Source organism: Diceros bicornis, chromosome 12 (genome assembly GCF_020826845.1).
Source record: "Diceros bicornis minor isolate mBicDic1 chromosome 12, mDicBic1.mat.cur, whole genome shotgun sequence".
NCBI lineage: Eukaryota > Metazoa > Chordata > Mammalia > Perissodactyla > Rhinocerotidae > Diceros > Diceros bicornis.
Genome location: NC_080751.1, coordinates 73,575,185 through 73,592,473, shown reverse-complemented (window position 1 = coordinate 73,592,473; position 17,289 = coordinate 73,575,185).

Sequence of the window (17,289 nt, the reverse complement as noted above, 5' to 3'; positions counted from 1 at the left end):
ATTGTGGTAAAATGTACATAACATAAAACTTACCACTTTATTTTCAAGCATAGAATTCAGTGGAATTAAGTATATTCACATCGGTTTGCAACTGCCTACGCCATCCATCAGTCTAATTTTTTTTAAACATTTTGCTTATTCAGAAACCTACAAGAATCTCTTACTTCCCACTCTGCTGCCCCCGTTACCATATCCAATATCTTGTCAAACATGGAGAGTGGTTAAGTTTTGTGAAATGTGGAAAAAAGTACTTTCTCCTCTTTGTATTTTTGTAGATGGCAGGAAAAATAAGACCAAAAAAGTAAAATAAAATAATAAAACTTGAGTTGGGAGTGAGGAATCATGACAGCTATGGGCTGTTGGCCTGGGTTGGAGCCTTGAAGCCCTGCTCTTGGTTCTGGAGCTGCACATGCGGACTCAGCTCTGCCCTTCGGTTTGAATAGGTTCAGAATGGTTTGGAATTGGGCAGGCTCACTCCAGGCACAGTTGGTGTCTCCCACACTGGATTACTCTATATTCCTGTTATAACTGTAGATTTAGATTTACATTTAGACCTATCACAGTAATTGGAAAAAGGAAGAAAAGGAACTTGAGTTCCTTCAACTCTGTCCTTCTAAGCAAGCATTTGGGGCTCCTAGTCGTGTATAACATTTACAATAGCATCACAGTGTGCAAACTGTGAAGTGGAATACTTTTGTTAGGTAAATGCAGATTTTAGTCCATACACAAAATTGTTTACTGAATTAATATATCTTTAAAATTAAAATTCTTTCTTCTATTTAAATTGTTTTTCCTTTTAAAAGCAAAGAATGAGGCAAGAGAATGGTTCTTAATGATTGTTACATGATTAATACTAAAAATAATTTTGTTGTGTTGAGGACAAGGGTGTCAAAAAATGATTCTCCTTGGGTGTCAAATGTACCACTGCTGAGCATAAAGGAAAGGTCAAAGTGGCTTTCCTTCCAACTCTCTCCTGAGATTGTCGGTTATTCCAGAATTGCCTATAGGTGCAGACTTCTTAGAGCTCCTCCTGTAGGATTCAACACATTCTCTTCACTCCTTGATCTCTTTGGACTAAATGCTTTTGCTTATTCTTTACCTGTTGGAAGGTGCTCCCTTTCCTCCTACATTAAATTCTTCCCACTCTTCCAGAGGTAGACAGTGAAGGAGAAAAATGAATGAAAAGTGAAGGAAAAAGAGAATATTTGAATTTACGTGGACCAGGGTTTAATTTCTAGTTGTGTGACACTGTGTTTAATTTTCTCTTTAAACTTGTTTCCCCATTTGTAAAACGAAGTGAATGAGGGCAACCAATTAGGATTTTTGTGCAGATTAGTGATATGTAAAGGACAGGGCACAGTATCTGGCATGTGATAAATGGTTTAAGGAATCACCATCTCCCTTGATTCCTTTTAGCTACACGCAGTGCCTCAGACCAGCTCTCAATGCCATCTTTGGGCTCAGAATCAAACTTCAGTCTCTGTCTCACTCTCAATACACACACACAACATTTTCATATACGTGTTTATATCTACCTCTATAGATACACGTACATGTATGCACACTGACTGTGTGCACATACTTCCATGAACACACACATGCATACATATACAAAGATATGATTATGTGCAAGTGTATGATCTAATCCTATAATTTTCTAAAATCAGGAAAAATTATTCTTTAGGTAAACGTTGCAGTAGAGGGGCTTGATTTATAATATAGATCAAGATAAATTATTAGGCCACCAACCCAGAGTGAAAGCATGTCCTCCCACTATATTTTTGTTTTCTTTTCAACACATGCTTTTTATCAGGAGATTCCTTCTTGCCAAAAAATTCTTCTTTTAAACTTGGCTTTTCATGAGGCCAAACAATTTAAACATTTGGGCAATTGAAGCAATGCGTATTTTCCACCATGTAATAAAATAATAGTTCAGTTGAAAATTTTATTAATTCCAAATTGAACAGTGTCTGGCTAGTGGGGCATTTGGCCCACAGTGGCCTTTGCTCTCTGGCTGGCTAGAGGGAAAAGAAGATGGTAGAAACAGCTGCTTTTGCTTTCACATGTGAAAAAAGGTAATGATTTTTAAGAGATGCCTTGTCAGAAAAGGATGAGATATAACACAGAACACCCATCATCCAAAAAGGAAAAAAGACCTTTGTTTGGTTCTTTTATTGCATGTGAAAAAGGCCATCCTATATATACTATGAGAAACTTGTGCAGGGTGGCCCTGAATTTTCTGTACCAGAGTATAAACAGCATTCATCTCTGGTTGCAGGTATTACGGTGATTTTTTGTATTTGTATGTGCTTTTATTTTTTTAATTTTTCAAATGTTCACCTATAAACAAGTTTTATTTGGGTAAAGAGAAAAAAATCAACAACTGCTCTTTCAAAGAATGGTTCAGTGTGAGCAGAGCTTGAATTAGAAATTCAGAGTTCTTTATCCTGCTCCTTCGGTGCTATTAAGTAGTCGTGTTACCTTGAGCAATTCTCTGAAGTCTTTGAGTAAGTCTCTGAACCACATGCAAAACACAGGGTGGTGAAATGGGTGAATTCTCAGGTCCCTTCCAGCTCTATGATTTTTGATTTAAAATGAAAAGAAAAATGAACATTATTTCGTTAAAAATGGAAAGAAAAATGAACATTATTGAACACATAGTATGTGTCTGGTTCTGAGTTAGGTATTGTCATTGTTTTGTGTAGTTTTTTCGGTTACCACATATTATCTCAATTCATCCTCACAATAACCCTGTGAAGTGGTCATTACTATCCTTGTTACAGAGGTTAGGAAACTAGTGCCTATAAATAATAAATGATGGAATAAGAATTCCAACTCAAGTCTGTCTGGCACCATAGCCCATACTTTTTTGCTGTCTTTCCAGTAATTCCCCACATTTGATGTGAAATATTTTGAAGGAAAGAATGAAACTATTATTCTACAAAACAGCAAATAAGGCTGGTAAACTATGAAGACGTTGTTAATGTCATCACTAAGTCATCAGTCCATTTGGCTTCTTCTTAACTTATTGCAGACTTGCTAGGAATGTTCCTAGTTATTGAGCCTTCATTGGAGGTTCAAGAGGAAATTTTTAGTTTGTTGAGTAATCCTTCTCTTCATTTTCTACCCAAACCACTAAATAAACTTGCTCCATTTTTGTCCTTTTAGGAAAAACAATTGAGAAGAATCCAAGACAAATGAACTTACAATTGGCTCTCTCACAGCAAAGGGAGGTTACATTCCACCAGATTGTTCTATGCTGACCTGCACCCACAGGCACTCAGAGGAGAAAACAGGTTTAATGTGACTGCAGCCACACAAATTTGTGTGTCCATAGAAACTCAGATTTTGTTATTCTCCCTATGGTTAGAAGTGTGGTTTATTGTTAACCACTTTCCTTTCTCTCTCTCTCTTCAAGGTAGATTTATTAGCACAAATATATCATGCAAATGATGATTTATGATCACACCATAGTCCCTGAGAAAACACATTGATTTAGGCGAACTTGCTTTCCCTGCTACAAAGGCCTGTTTTGGGAGGCCTGGATGATGAGACTAAAGTTAAGCTGAATTCATCAACCTGCTAAACACTTTATTTCCTGAGATTTTCTGCTGCTACGTTATTCTGAGGGAGTTCCACGTTAGGAATCCATACTTTTTATTTCATCACTGCTATTACAATTTTGATTCCCCGACTCTTTACTCAGCTCAAAGAATTGTGACATTTACCTGGGGAGCCTTTTCCATGAGCTAATCAATAGGGAGATGTTTGTTCCTGAGCGAAGAAGAGACATTGAAAAGAAGCACACAAAGTTATCTGCCATCTCCCAATTGTGTTCTAATTCCCAGGAGAAATGATTTCCATCCAATCGATCCTAGTGTGACTAACCTACATTCCTCACCACACACACAACTTAACCTAAGGGGACGTGGGAGCGCCCTTCTCAGGTACCTTTCCCTCGTGATTGGGGTGGTTACGTCTTCAGCTCCCGAAATACACACACAAGCATTTAGTGCGGGGCAGACAGTGAAGAGTGCAGCCCATGCCTCCACCAATGGGAGCCAGAAATAAGAGCAGCGGGCAGGAAGCAAACTCGCAATTATGTTTAATTGCAAAAGGCATCCAGGCCATGCACTTTAGACCATCAATAAAAGGAGCTTTGTTTTTCTGGGCGCAGCCACGGTGATTAGGGAGGGGAATATGATCAGTGGCATTGATCATTCTCTTCATTCTTATAATGTCTCTCCCTGTTTCCCTGATAATTTCACTTTCAAAGTGGAAAAAATGGAGTTATGTGACCCTCTAGGCCCGAGCCCACCACCCTATTGACAACCTCCATTAATCTTGGAGAGTCTCACCCCATTTACTAAATAGCGGGGCTCACCTGGAGTCACACCAATCAGTGGCAAAGTTAATTGCAATCAATATCTCCCAGCACTTTTCCTTCCCACCCCCACCCCTGCAGTAAATCTTATCTGCTTGGGAACATAGGCAGCTATGGGCAGGGGACCCTTCTTTGCAGGAAGTAGGATGAGGACTTAGGGCAGGAGGAAGGTTTCATGCATCTCAGAGTCATCATCGTATTTAAAAGATTTTGGTTTTTGGGTTTCAGATTTGAATATTAGCATCCTCATTTTTTGCCTTTCAGCAGCTTTCTATTTACTCCTAAAAATTTTTAAATGCTTTTTCCCAGGTTGTAAAGTACTACAAAGATCATTAAGGAAAATTGTTAAAAAGTACACAATGAATCAAGAGAAAAATAGTCTTACTACTAGTAGAGCACCCGGGTTAACCTTTCCCTGTCCTGTTTTTCTTCTTCTTTTCCTTTTTTCTAACCAAATGCACCTATAAAGTCCATCTTTGCCTGTTGGTACCCCGTCTTAGATGCCATATGCCACCACGGAGCTTGCTGCTTCTTCACTTCTGTTGTAACTTCTGAGTGAACATCCATGCTACTGATAGCATATGTACGCAATTGTTCAATGTCTGAGCTATTTAAAAATAGCATATAGGGCCGGCCCCATGGCTTAGTGGTTAAATGCGCGTGCTCCGCTACTGGCGGCCCGGGTTCGGATCCCGGGCACGCACCGACGCACCGCTTCTCTGGCCATGCTGAGGCCGCGTCCCACATACAGCAACTAGAAGGATCTGCAACTATGACATACAACTGTCTACTGGGGCTTTGGGGGAAAAAAAGGAGGAGGACTGGCAATAGATGTTAGCTCAGAGCCGGTCTTCCTCAGCAAAAAGAGGAGGATTAGCATGGATGTTAGCTCGGGGCTGATCTTCCTCACACACACACACACACACACAAAAATTAAAAATAGCATATATACTTAATTGAGAAATGGCTACAAAGTTTTTTCTTGGTTTAAGTGTCTGATCCAGAAAGCAAAATTTGAAGGATGAATGAAATGCCTTATTTTTTCAGAAGGGTAGAGTTGATCTGTTTCATGAGACATGACTGGTGCATTTTTTCCTCTCTCTATCAAGTTCTATTGGTCTTAAAGTTGGAAGAAAGGTTATTCGGATTATAGATATCTTTGCAGAATGTTTGTCTTTTATTTTCTTCGTTATCAGTAGTTTTCATTTACCCTCGTTGGTCCCCTGCATTTTTGCATAGGAGTTGTGAGAAGAATTTGGCAAGAGCTTTAACAAAAGGTACTAGCCAAATGCTACATGACCTGTAAGTCTGAGATTTCGCCTAACTCCTTTTTGAAATATTTCTCAGACCCCAAATTACCAAGCACTGTGCTGTTGCAAAGGATGCTGTGATTGGCAAAATGTATCTCTTGTCCTCCAGGAGCTCACATCTATCAGAGCTGACAGGTATCCAAAGTGATTAATAAACTGGTCGGAAGTATGCATGAGATGCTTCAGGCTGCCTTGCGGATGTGCAGTAGGAAAGCTTCATATAGGAGAAGACACAAAGTTGAACCGTGGAAGGTGAGTTAGAACTTGTGTAGTCAAGGGGCAATGAGAAGAAGGTCCTTCCCAACAGAAGGAACAGTTTAAATGAAAACTGGTGGGATTGAGGTTGAGGTGTTTTAGGGGCGTGCTTCTGGAGATGATGAGGGGGCAAATTGGTGAATGAGAGTAGTGGGAATGGCAAAAATATAAATATTTAAGTGCTGTTGACATAAAGAATGTGTGATTTGAGGGTGCAGGATAAAAAGAGAAGGATGTGGATGTAGACCTTCTAATACTCCTATGGAAATGCTAGAGGAAGAGAAAAATCAATGAAATCCTACAGAAAAAGCCAAAGCGAAGAGTTCTAGGAGATGGAAATGATCAACAGTGTCAAGGGCAGAGAGGCCCAGGAAGATAAATCAGGGACATTGGTGAAGTTGGCAAGTTCCTATGAGAGATGCTTGGATGCAAAGGAGGCAGCGAGGAAGGAGAGGACAGAGGAGACTGCTGGCCAGGCAGCCTCAGCTCACTTTGTCTGTGGATTTGGAGGATTTGGGTGGCCGAGAATTGGGGGCCTGGGGGAAGATGGGGATTGAGGGGTCTGGGAGTAAGAGGCAGGGAGGTGAGCCCTGAGGATAGAATCCGCCCAGCTTTCCTTCCTATCTGGCGAGGAGCCAAGTAGCTCTGTTTATTTATTTTGGGACTCGCAATGCATGTCCTACCTAGAAAAGACCGCTAGAATCACTTTGTTTCATAACTCAATTAAAAAAATCATGTGCATGGGGAATGTGGAGAAAAGGATAAAAGTTGGAAAATATCTGGGTGAGTGTGACTGAGTAAGTAGCTATAGTAATGAAAGCAAGAAAGCTCTGTTTCTCATTCCCTATTTCATTTCAGCTTCGTTTGGACCAACAAAATCTCCTCTGCATTTTCCCAGAGAAGGATGTTGAGGTGGCTGTTCCTAGCCAGGAATCAGGGAGGGTACTGGAGGTCACAGACTCTTGCACAGTTGCACACACCTGAGCCTCTCTCCTCTCTGCTCCTAAGGCCAGAGAACTGGAACTGCCCTTTCCGGGATTATTATTCAAACAGAACAATAATAATAATGATAACAATGGCAAAAATTACATCAATGCAAATTCTTATTTTTTATGATAATCGCTTTGGAGATAAAGAATGCCATGTGCAATTATTTAAAATATTTGTAGTAACTGGATCTTATCGCTGGTTTTAGGAATTTCCTCTGCAGCTTCCTTGATAGAAAGTCATCCCTGGCTTCCTTGTACAGTCTCTGTATACGGGGATCTATCACCTCTGAAAGCAGTGCAATCCATTCTTGGATACATCTATTTGACAGTCTTTACATCAAGCTAACATGTCTCCCTCTGTCTAATTTTTGATCATTGATCTACTTTCTATTCTCTGGAGGAAACTAAAACACATCTAAAATCACTTTTCCCTGGGGGCAACACTTCAACTACTAGTTGACAAGAATTATGATATGGTAATAATCCCTTCTTGCTATTACTGATACATTTCACAGAAATCTAATAGTAGCATTTTTTATGCCTATATTTTTTTCTCAAACAATTTTTGAGGAAACAGTACCCATCTTTTAGGGTACTTCCATAGCTGGAATTCCTCCATGGACTATTTCCTCTTGCACAGTCCTTTTCCTACAAAAGTCAGAGGCATCTCCAGGAGCTTGTTAGTTGATTCAAATAGCGTTAATTTTAATTCATTTTGTTTTATCTGGGAGCAGACTTATCTGAGCGAAGAACCCAGACTTTGTATGCCACAGCCGTGTGCAGGGCTTGCTGCCATCCCCCGGTGCCTGGAGCTCGCGGGGCTGTGCACTCCTGTCGTCAGGGAGAAGGAGAGCTTGAGCTCAGTAGACATCTAAGAACACGGGGACGCAACCAGGGAGGGGACAGCTGACGCTCACGGAGTGCTCACGGAGTACCCAGCACTCGGTAAATCTAGAGAAAGGCTAATCCAATCCTGGAAACAGCCCTCTGAGGGCTGTTCTTATCCTCATTTTGTTTTGGGAAAATCAAAACTCAGAGATGAGAAGTCACTTGAAAATTGAGACCCAATCCTAGATATTCCCGAGTCCAATTCCTGTGATTCTTCCACCCTATCACCTTCCTCGTCAGGCGGCTGGTGTGTGGGACACGCGGACAGGCACAGTGTGAGTGTGGGAGAAGAGTGGCTGGGACAATTGGACTGGCATTAAGAGACAGAGCTCCATTCTTCAGGCAGCTACTATCCAGCTTCAGGGGAGAATGAATGCATGAAGACACTGCAGGAAAAGAGTAAACAATACGTGTTTAATAATGTTTACCTGTAATATGGTAGAAAGACACAAATTTAAGATGGAAGATTTGTATTTAAGCCCTAATTTAACAATAAAACAAGTTATTTAGTCTCTCCTTAGATTGAAGAAAATATCCCTTTTCAAGTGAAATGATAGTTGGAAAAGCACATTGAAATGCTAAAATGCTATGCAAAGGTAAGATTATTTTTGACATTTTCAATATCAGTTATTTCCGAGGGATGCCAATAGTTCTTAACATGTAGAAATTTGTCATTTTACTTTTCCCAGCATATGGTAGACACTTAATAAATATTTCTTCAATGAATGAATATTGAACTTTTCCTTGTACATAAATTTGAATCTTGCTCTAGAAATCTAGTTCCAGAAAACGTCACTTAGCTAGTGAGCGAGCCCGGCCATCTGCTGAGCATCTGGGCTCGAACATGTCGATAAAACTCTGGTGAAATGATCAAAACAGTGTTTCTTTATGAAAAACGCTGCACTGAAGAAATGTAAATAGTACTCGTCTTGACAAAAGGAATGAAAGGAGAGTGGAGAGATGACCTGAGAAATGACAGGTCTTAATTTTAAAAATAGAAAGTTTAGATATATTAAGTGTGGAATGTCAAACGACGATTCTACCAGGCCCATAACATAAACAGGTTCACCATATGCTCTATAGGAAATAAGAAAAAGCCATTTTTGAATTTTTTAGAACATGCTCCTGTCAGTATGAAAACTGCTTATCTGTGGGAGATAAAGCTGTAGTGGAAGTAGGAATAGTGATTAGCTTGCGGTGGGAGAAAATTCCTTTACTAGTGTTGCAGACAGAAATGAGATTCGAGAGAAAGGTGGGGTCCACACACTTGGCTCCGTGATGCAGCACTGGCGCGCAGGGGCAGCCCCTGCGCTTGTGGGCACCCGAGACAAGGCTGGTTGGGTAACTGTAAGGTGTTTGATAATGTGAAGTTGGGAGAGATGGTACCAGCTGCCCACCTTGCCATAAACGCGTTTCCTCCCGGGCTGAGCTGCTGACTGAGGAGAAGCGTATGTTCAGCCATTTATTGGAAGAAGAAACTTCTACTACAAACACATATCGAGGGAGGAGATGAGTGTCAGAGACGTTGGTGGACAAACCAGGTTGGTGTTTCCGCTTTCTGTGACGTGTGGAGCCCAGGGCATTAATCAACATGAACGAGAAATCTGAATATTTACAACCTACTAAAGAACCTTGGGTCCACGTGCAAGTCTTTTTTTTTTGTTTGTTTTCATATTTGCTAAGCTGTGGTCAATGTTTCTAAGATATCACAGTGTACGATTTATATATATGGCAAAATTTGTTGTTATGCCTTTATAAACCTTCATCCCGGGCATAGAATAATTAAATGTCTAAAGAGGTAACTTGATTTTCTTCCTTTACAGCTGACATTTTATGGAAGAAATTATATTCTAACGTCATATGCACATATTTAGAATTTTGGGAGGATCTTTTGCATGTAAAGAATCTACTATAGCATTCATGTTATCATTACCATATTGAAATAATTTATATTTTATTCTTTCTGTTTAAGCACAATAAATATACAATTAAGATTCCAAACTGTCACGGTTTTGAAGGTAATAAGGACTCTGGAAATTTCATATGTATTCAGACAATAAAGTCTGATGGTCAACATTTTACAAAATCAGCAAGAGAGAAAGAGATTAGAGGAACTGCCACAACTCGGAGCTGGTAGAGAAGATGAGCATCTGTTCTAAACCAGGAGCCAACTCATACTGTATATGCTGCCTTTTTCTTATGACTTATTTCCTTCTTCTAAAGTAGAGAACCATACCCTCATAGCTTATTTGGGGTTCCCAACTAGCTACATTTCTGGTTAAGCAAGATTTTCCTGTTATATAACTTTTAGCTTCCAGGCAAAGTGACATTCACACACATGAAATTCCAACCTGAGTATTTTAAAACCGCTCCAGCGGGTCTCGTTTCAAACGTTTGGATAATTTTTCTCTATAGGGGCAGTCTGAGCTTTCTTTGAGCGTTCTTTGTTCTCCTACGTGACTTCATTTTCCCTCTTTAATCTTTCCAGTCATTAAAAAAAGTCTGAAATCTGAGTACTTAAGCATTTTTCCTATAGTATGTTAACCCCGAAGAGGCATATTATGTTCTATAAAGTAACGATTAACTGTGTTAGGCAGAGCAAAAGAGAGAGTCCTGTAAATACTTAAATAGAAAAGTAATAATCCCCTGAAATAGAGTCTGGAAGCCAACAAATGGATTGAATGACCTCAAAAGATCCATTCACTGGATGTGTCCAGAAACGATCAGAAAAGTAACCTTCTTAGAGCTTGTCCCTTCGGTGAGAGAACCAGCGTATTGTGAATACACTTAGCTCCGCATCTGCCTGGGTCCTGGAGGGTCAAATTACTGGCCTCGCTTGTGCTAACTGCACACTTGGACACACTTGGATGGTTATTTTTGTGGTATTCTGTCGACATGTTTAGTCCCAACAGTGGTTTCAATTTCATCTATAGTTTTTATTAATGTTCACAAAGGGAATAGAGTAGATGATCATGAACTTAGTAATTGCACATCTTTCTGGCAGCCGTTTTCTCCCTATCAGATATTGGATACACTTGTGGAGAACAGAGATTTCTAATTTTACCGATAAAAAGGGATCTAACTTTTAATAGTGCTTACTGTGACAGCCGGAAGGGGCCTTAGAGAGCATCTAATCCAATCTCCTAAGTTTACACTTTACTGAAGCCTCAAAACGTTAAGTTTGTGGAGTTTGCAGAAGATCTAGTTCAAGGACCCAGCTCTACTGGCTCCGGCCATCTTTGCATTTTTGCTTCCCTAACTCCCACCCTGCAAGGTACTGAGATCTCATCCTAAAATTTTTGGAAGCTAGAGGAAAAAAGGCACCCATAATCCTGTTATTTCATTTCCTAACTCTTTTAGTATGTATATTTTGCATTGTGTTAATTGTGGTATCCATTCATTCCACAGCTATTTGTTGCTATTCTGTTGTATATCAGGCACTGTACTAGATATGGAGATACAAAATTTAACTCAGCCCTAGCCCCTAATGAGACGGTAGAACAATACCCAAGACAAACAAATAAACAGGCAACAATTATATAGTTGTTTTTTGTTGTTGTTGTTAAAGGCTTCAGAAGTGGAAAATTGGGTATTATGGAAGCTTTAGAAGAAATGGTCAGCCCAATCTTAGGGTGATCAGGAAAGTGAAGTGAAAATTAGTTTTCACATCTCAAGATGTTTTCACTTTCTCTGCAAAGAAATTGAGCATGTTAGACTTCTGCACAAAAGTCAAATAATCTCCCACACAAAGGACTTTGTAGTCACACATCCTAATTTAAATTCGGGTTCTTCCTGTGTGACCTTGGATAAATTAATTAACCTCTTTCTGCTTCAGTATCCACATCTACAAAATTGGGATGATACCATATTTTCTTGATTAGAAAAAGCCACTAATTGTAAGAGACATTGTGGATTTCATAATAGCTTGACAGAATGAAAGAATACTTCATAATACATACAAATGCACATATTCAACTGATAGTAATGTATTTATAACATTCCGTGCCACTTTCTTCTACAGCATCATAATCAACATGTGAATCTAAATGTTCTTCCTATTTAGAGTGATAAGATGCTTTAGAATTATTTAACCACAGGAAGTTATATATTTATCATGATAAATTTTCATAATCCATACTTTCAATCTTCTTTTCTTTAACACTTTTGTGTTGGTAATTTAATTTTGAGGCAAAATGAAGAATACCAGGATTTTACTTACATTTCTTTTACACTTATGCTTTTAATTTTCCTCTTAATGAGATTATGTATTACTGACAGTTAAACAGCTTCTCTTAAAAGTCAGCTAGAGAAGACTTCTGGCTTCAAGATGGCAGAATGAGCAGGACTAAAGTTTCCCTTCTAAGCCTCAAATTCATAGGAACAATATAAGGAAAGCCAGCATCAATAAAAAAAGAGAAAACACACTCAACAAATGATAGAACTCAAATGAAAGAGAAATCTAAAAAGTGCTTGAAAACAAATAAATGTAAGATCATTGGAGAAATAATGAAAGATATTCATGAAGGAAGAACTGGAGGATATAAAACAAGAATAGGCAGTCATGAGAAAAAGTTCCTATTAGAGAACTTGGAAATAAATGAGTAGATAAATATGTGTGCATGTGTGTGTGTGTGTGTGGGTGTGTGGGTGTGGGTGTATGTAAAATTTTGGAAGACAAACATTAATAGACAGGATTAAATGTGTAGGAAGGGAAAAGTGGAGGCAAATAAATTACACCGGAGTTTTAAATATTGATGCTACTATGTTGGTGGTAGTGGTTAGGAGGGGATAATCATCACTAAATAGATTTAGCAAAATATCAGTTAAAATATCCATGGCAAGCATTTAAAAGTAACAACTAGAAAAATAGAAATAAAGAGTGTTACATTCAAACTGTAGAAGAAGAAAAAAATGGAAAAAAGAGAACTTAATCAGACAAAGGAATACAGATAAAAAGAAAATAAAAATAAGCATGGTAAGTAGAAAACATAAAGTTGTCAGGAATGAGTCCTAATCTATGAGAACCATGATAAATATGAAAGGATTAAAGTCATCTACTAAAGTATCTAGAAGAGTCAAAGAGAAATATCTAGAAAAAATTTCAAAAAGTCTGAAAATCAGAGAATAGAGAAAGATATACTGGGCAAATGCTAATAAAAATATAACCAATGTAGGCAGTGTAGCTAAAAGAAAATTCAATGCAAAAGTCATGAAATGGAACAAAGAAGAATACTTATTTGGAAAGTTAAAATAGATATAAACTTTATATGACTATCAATATGGCTTTAAAATATAGAAAGCAAATTACTAGAGATACAATATAGTTCAGAAACCAACAAAGTAGATAATAATTCAGTACAGCTACGTACGGGAGATTTGATTAACACAATTAAGGAGCTTGACTTTTTAATTCATATTAATCTTTGAATCATGTATATGTATATGTATATATGAGATTGAATATATATTTTGAAGGTGAATTTATATAGATATCAATCTGATATGAATATGAATAAAGACCTAGATAAAAGATGGAGAAATAAATATTTCATAAAGAGAGTATATTTATTCTTTCTAAACACTAATGGGGCACATACAAAAATTTACCAGTAATTAGTCCTCTGATGATGTCTCAAGAAATTCCAGAAAAAATCTCATCAAGAACTTCAATGAAAAACATTAGGAATTTTCAAGACAAATGTATTCACACTCCTTCCAATGCAGAAATTAAATACTTATGGGGAATCTTTTCAAACATGGATATCCGGTGCCTGAGCATTGGGTCAAGTTGTCTTAGCACTGAAAATTCTGTGATTTATTCTGAGACATTTGGTCATTTCTACCATGGTTCATTGCATTGCCTAGTATACTGAATGTAATCTTCTATGTATACAATGCCTTTTTAATGCCTATACTAAAACTAGGTGTGATATTTTAATGACATTTTAAGTGACATTTAAGGATTCAAATTTAAGTTAAAATTGAGTCTATTTCTATCAATGGAAATACCAGAACTGAAATAATAATTGGTTGAATAATTCCCTTTTCAAGTGGGAAAAATTCATATGTGAAGGCAATGAGAACTATTATTAGAATATATTTTATCACTCTGCATGGTGACTAGATAGATTATTTTTATATTTATTATACATTTATAATAATTTATGTTATAGAATGTAGCTCCAATTCAGAAATGTTAAAAAAAAGTGTGTCTAAGAATCAAAGGAACACATTAATCTCTACTTTCCTGGGTGGTGGATTATGTCTAGTGTTCCTGACATAAAATCTTGATAACTGCATGAAGCACACAGCCTTTGTTCAATCGCTGTGAGAGATGTAAATGCCTCTGCTTTCACTAGAAGAACCATCTTCCAACAGGCTGAACAACTATTTTAAAGATGCTACCCATGGACGGGAGACTCCCAGAGTGGAGTGGCAGACTCTCTTTATGGTTGCCACATTCAGCCAATGCACTAATTGGATACAGAGCTGGTATCTTGAAGTTCTTACCCTTCCCTGCCCACGCTTTCTACAGCCCCAATGCCACTGCCTTTTCACTGTTGTCAACAGAGGAATAATAAAATTGCAGAGGTTTGAGATTGATGCCAATCAATTCTAATTGATGGATATTTATTTTTAACCTGCATTCCACTTCATTGTCAAGTTCACTAGGAGGAGAAAAAGTAATCAGAAATTAGGGGAAGAGGCTCAAAACAGAGCATTAATCCAGGGTAAACTGACCTTTTTGCTGATTGTGGGTGTGGAGGTGAAAGAGAGCAGCAAGGTACAGAGAGAAAGCCCTGCCTAGCGACGTGAGGAGCCCTTGACAGCCCGCAGGGAAGGGAGAGAGCAGTTCTTGGAACCCAGCTGAGAGCTACTCCAACATACCCTGGAGAGAAGGCTGCCCCACCATGGTGGGATCCAGTGGGAAGGGCGGGAAGCACCCTGATTTCTCCCTCCTGGACCTTTTGGTTTTCTGCCAGGGCCTCACTGAGCCCGCCCAAAGCCTAAGGGCAGGGGGCCCTGGTAGGTCAGGCCACGGAGACAGCCCCTGGGCCCAGAGCAGGCCGAGGAGGGGCACTGGGAAGCCATCCAGTGCACTTCTATTGGGTAGTCCTTCTCTCATCTCATTTCTTTTGTTTTATTGACATCATTTACCAGAGTTCTAATGAGATATGTCTCATGGAATCGTCCTCTCTTGTCTTATTGGTGAAGTATGATCAATTGTTTACTCTCTTGAGTGTAAATACAAGAAGACATGGGTGGGGAAGGAAATGGACATTTTTAGAAGGCTCCCACGTGTTGTACCTGCTCAAAGCACACTCACTTACCTAATCCACATGATAACCCTGTGAGGTCAGCTTTGGAGGCCCCATCTCATAATGAAGCTATCCCCCAGGTGACACGTGAATTGGTGAGGGAGGAGCGGGGAACAGAACCCACCTCACTCTGACTGCAAAGCCTATGGGCTGCTGTCTATAGCTTTCCGAAAACTCAAAGATTAGGTGGCAAGTGCCAATGAATTAGATTTGTTTGGGGTTTCTGGACTCTTCATATTGAGACAATTATACACTTAGAGCAGTGTCTCAAAAATACAGAGCATTCCCATCTGCCCTTCACCCAGCTTCCCCTGACAGCATCTTACATTACCACAGCCCAATGATCACAGTAGGAAATTAACGTTGGTACAACAGCATTTGCTAAACTGCAGGCTTTACTTGTATTTCACCAGTTTTTCACTAACATCATTTCTCTGTTCCAGGATCCAATGCAGGATCCCATGTCACATTGAGTTGTGGTATCTCCTTAGTGTCCTCTGCTCTGTGACAGTTTTGCAGTCATCCCTTGTCTTTCGTGGCCTTCACTAACACTTTTGGAGAGTTCTGGTCAGGTATTTTGCAGACTGCCTCTCAGTTTAGGTTTGCCTGCTGTTTTCTCATGATTAGATTGAGATTGTCTTTATCAGGAAGGAGACAACAGAGGTGACATCTTTTCAGGGCACCACATCTGGGTACATGATGTAGATATGACTCACTATTGCTGCTATTAACCTTGATCACTTGGTTAAGGTGGTTTTGCCAGGTTTCTCCACCGTAAAATTACATTTTCCCCTTTTAATTAATAAATGTTTACTTTGAAGGCATCTATGCAAATATTGTGCTTTTGTTTAACTTTTACCTACTAAAATTATGAAAATAATACTATAACTAATTTGTGGGTTGTATTAGTCTGCTAGGGCTGCCATATGAAATACCACAGAAAGGGTGGCTTAAACAACAAAAACATATTTTCTCACAGTTCTGGAAAATAAAAGTCTGAGATCAAGGAGTCAGCAGGGTTGGTTCCTTCTGAGGCTTCTCTTCCTGGCTTGCAGACAGCCGCCTTCTCCTTGTCCTCAAACGGCCTTTTCTTTGCGTGCACACACTCCTGGTGTCTCTTCCTCTTATAAGGACACCAGTCATATTGGATGAGGTCCCTAAACCGATGGCTCATTTTAACTTCGTGACCTCTTTAAAGGCCCTATCTCCAAATACAATCACATTCTGACGTGCTTAGGGTTGGGGCTTCAATAATAAATTTTGAGGAGGGCACAATTCAGCTCATAAAATGCACATGTGTGTGTATTTGCAGCCATATATGTAGTTGAAATTCACTGGATTGTGTGTCAAAGGTAAATATTAAATTCAGTAATGTGCTGACCTGTGGCAGAAAGTTAGGGAGAGAAACAGAATCAGGGAGAGTTAAACAACAGCCTTCAATTCCATCTGTAATGTTTTATTTCTTAGGTTGAGTATAGGAAACACAGTTTTTCATGATATTGTTGTGTACTTTTAAAAATATCTGAAATAGTCCTTAATAAATGGCTAGCAATCCTTTAATCAAAAGAAAAGAGACTATAAGAAAAAGGAAGGGAAAAATTAAAACCCAGAATTTTTCTAAGAAGGTTGATTTTTGATAGGAGCACTCATATTTTGGAAGGAAAATTAAAATTGAAACACCTCTAAATCCCTGCCTAGGAAAGGTAGACCAGTACGCAAGTACTCACCGGGCCCAGCTGTTGGAATTCAAGGCCACGGTTCAGTTTCTCCTCAGGAAGTGCATCAGCACTTCTTATATATATGCAACAACCCTATTGTCTGTCAATAAGCTTTGACTGCCAGCACTAGCAGGACATCAGGGACCAGTAGGCTCTGACATTTCTCCAGCTCCTGGGGCTGAGAGAGCTGGCTCTCTGCTGGTATTCCAAGTGCAGGCAGGGTATTGGATGTACAGCCTGGGTATTGGATGGAAATGGGGTTCATCAGGAAGCTCCCGGGGGGCAGAGCCTAGTTAAATAACACATTTGGTTTCCCAACTGCTAGCTCTTGTCCCAATTATTTCTGTGCAAATCTTTTGTGTAGACTCTGCCATCTCCTCTGCCGCTTACTCTGTAGGAATCCCGTAAATAACCATGTGGATAATG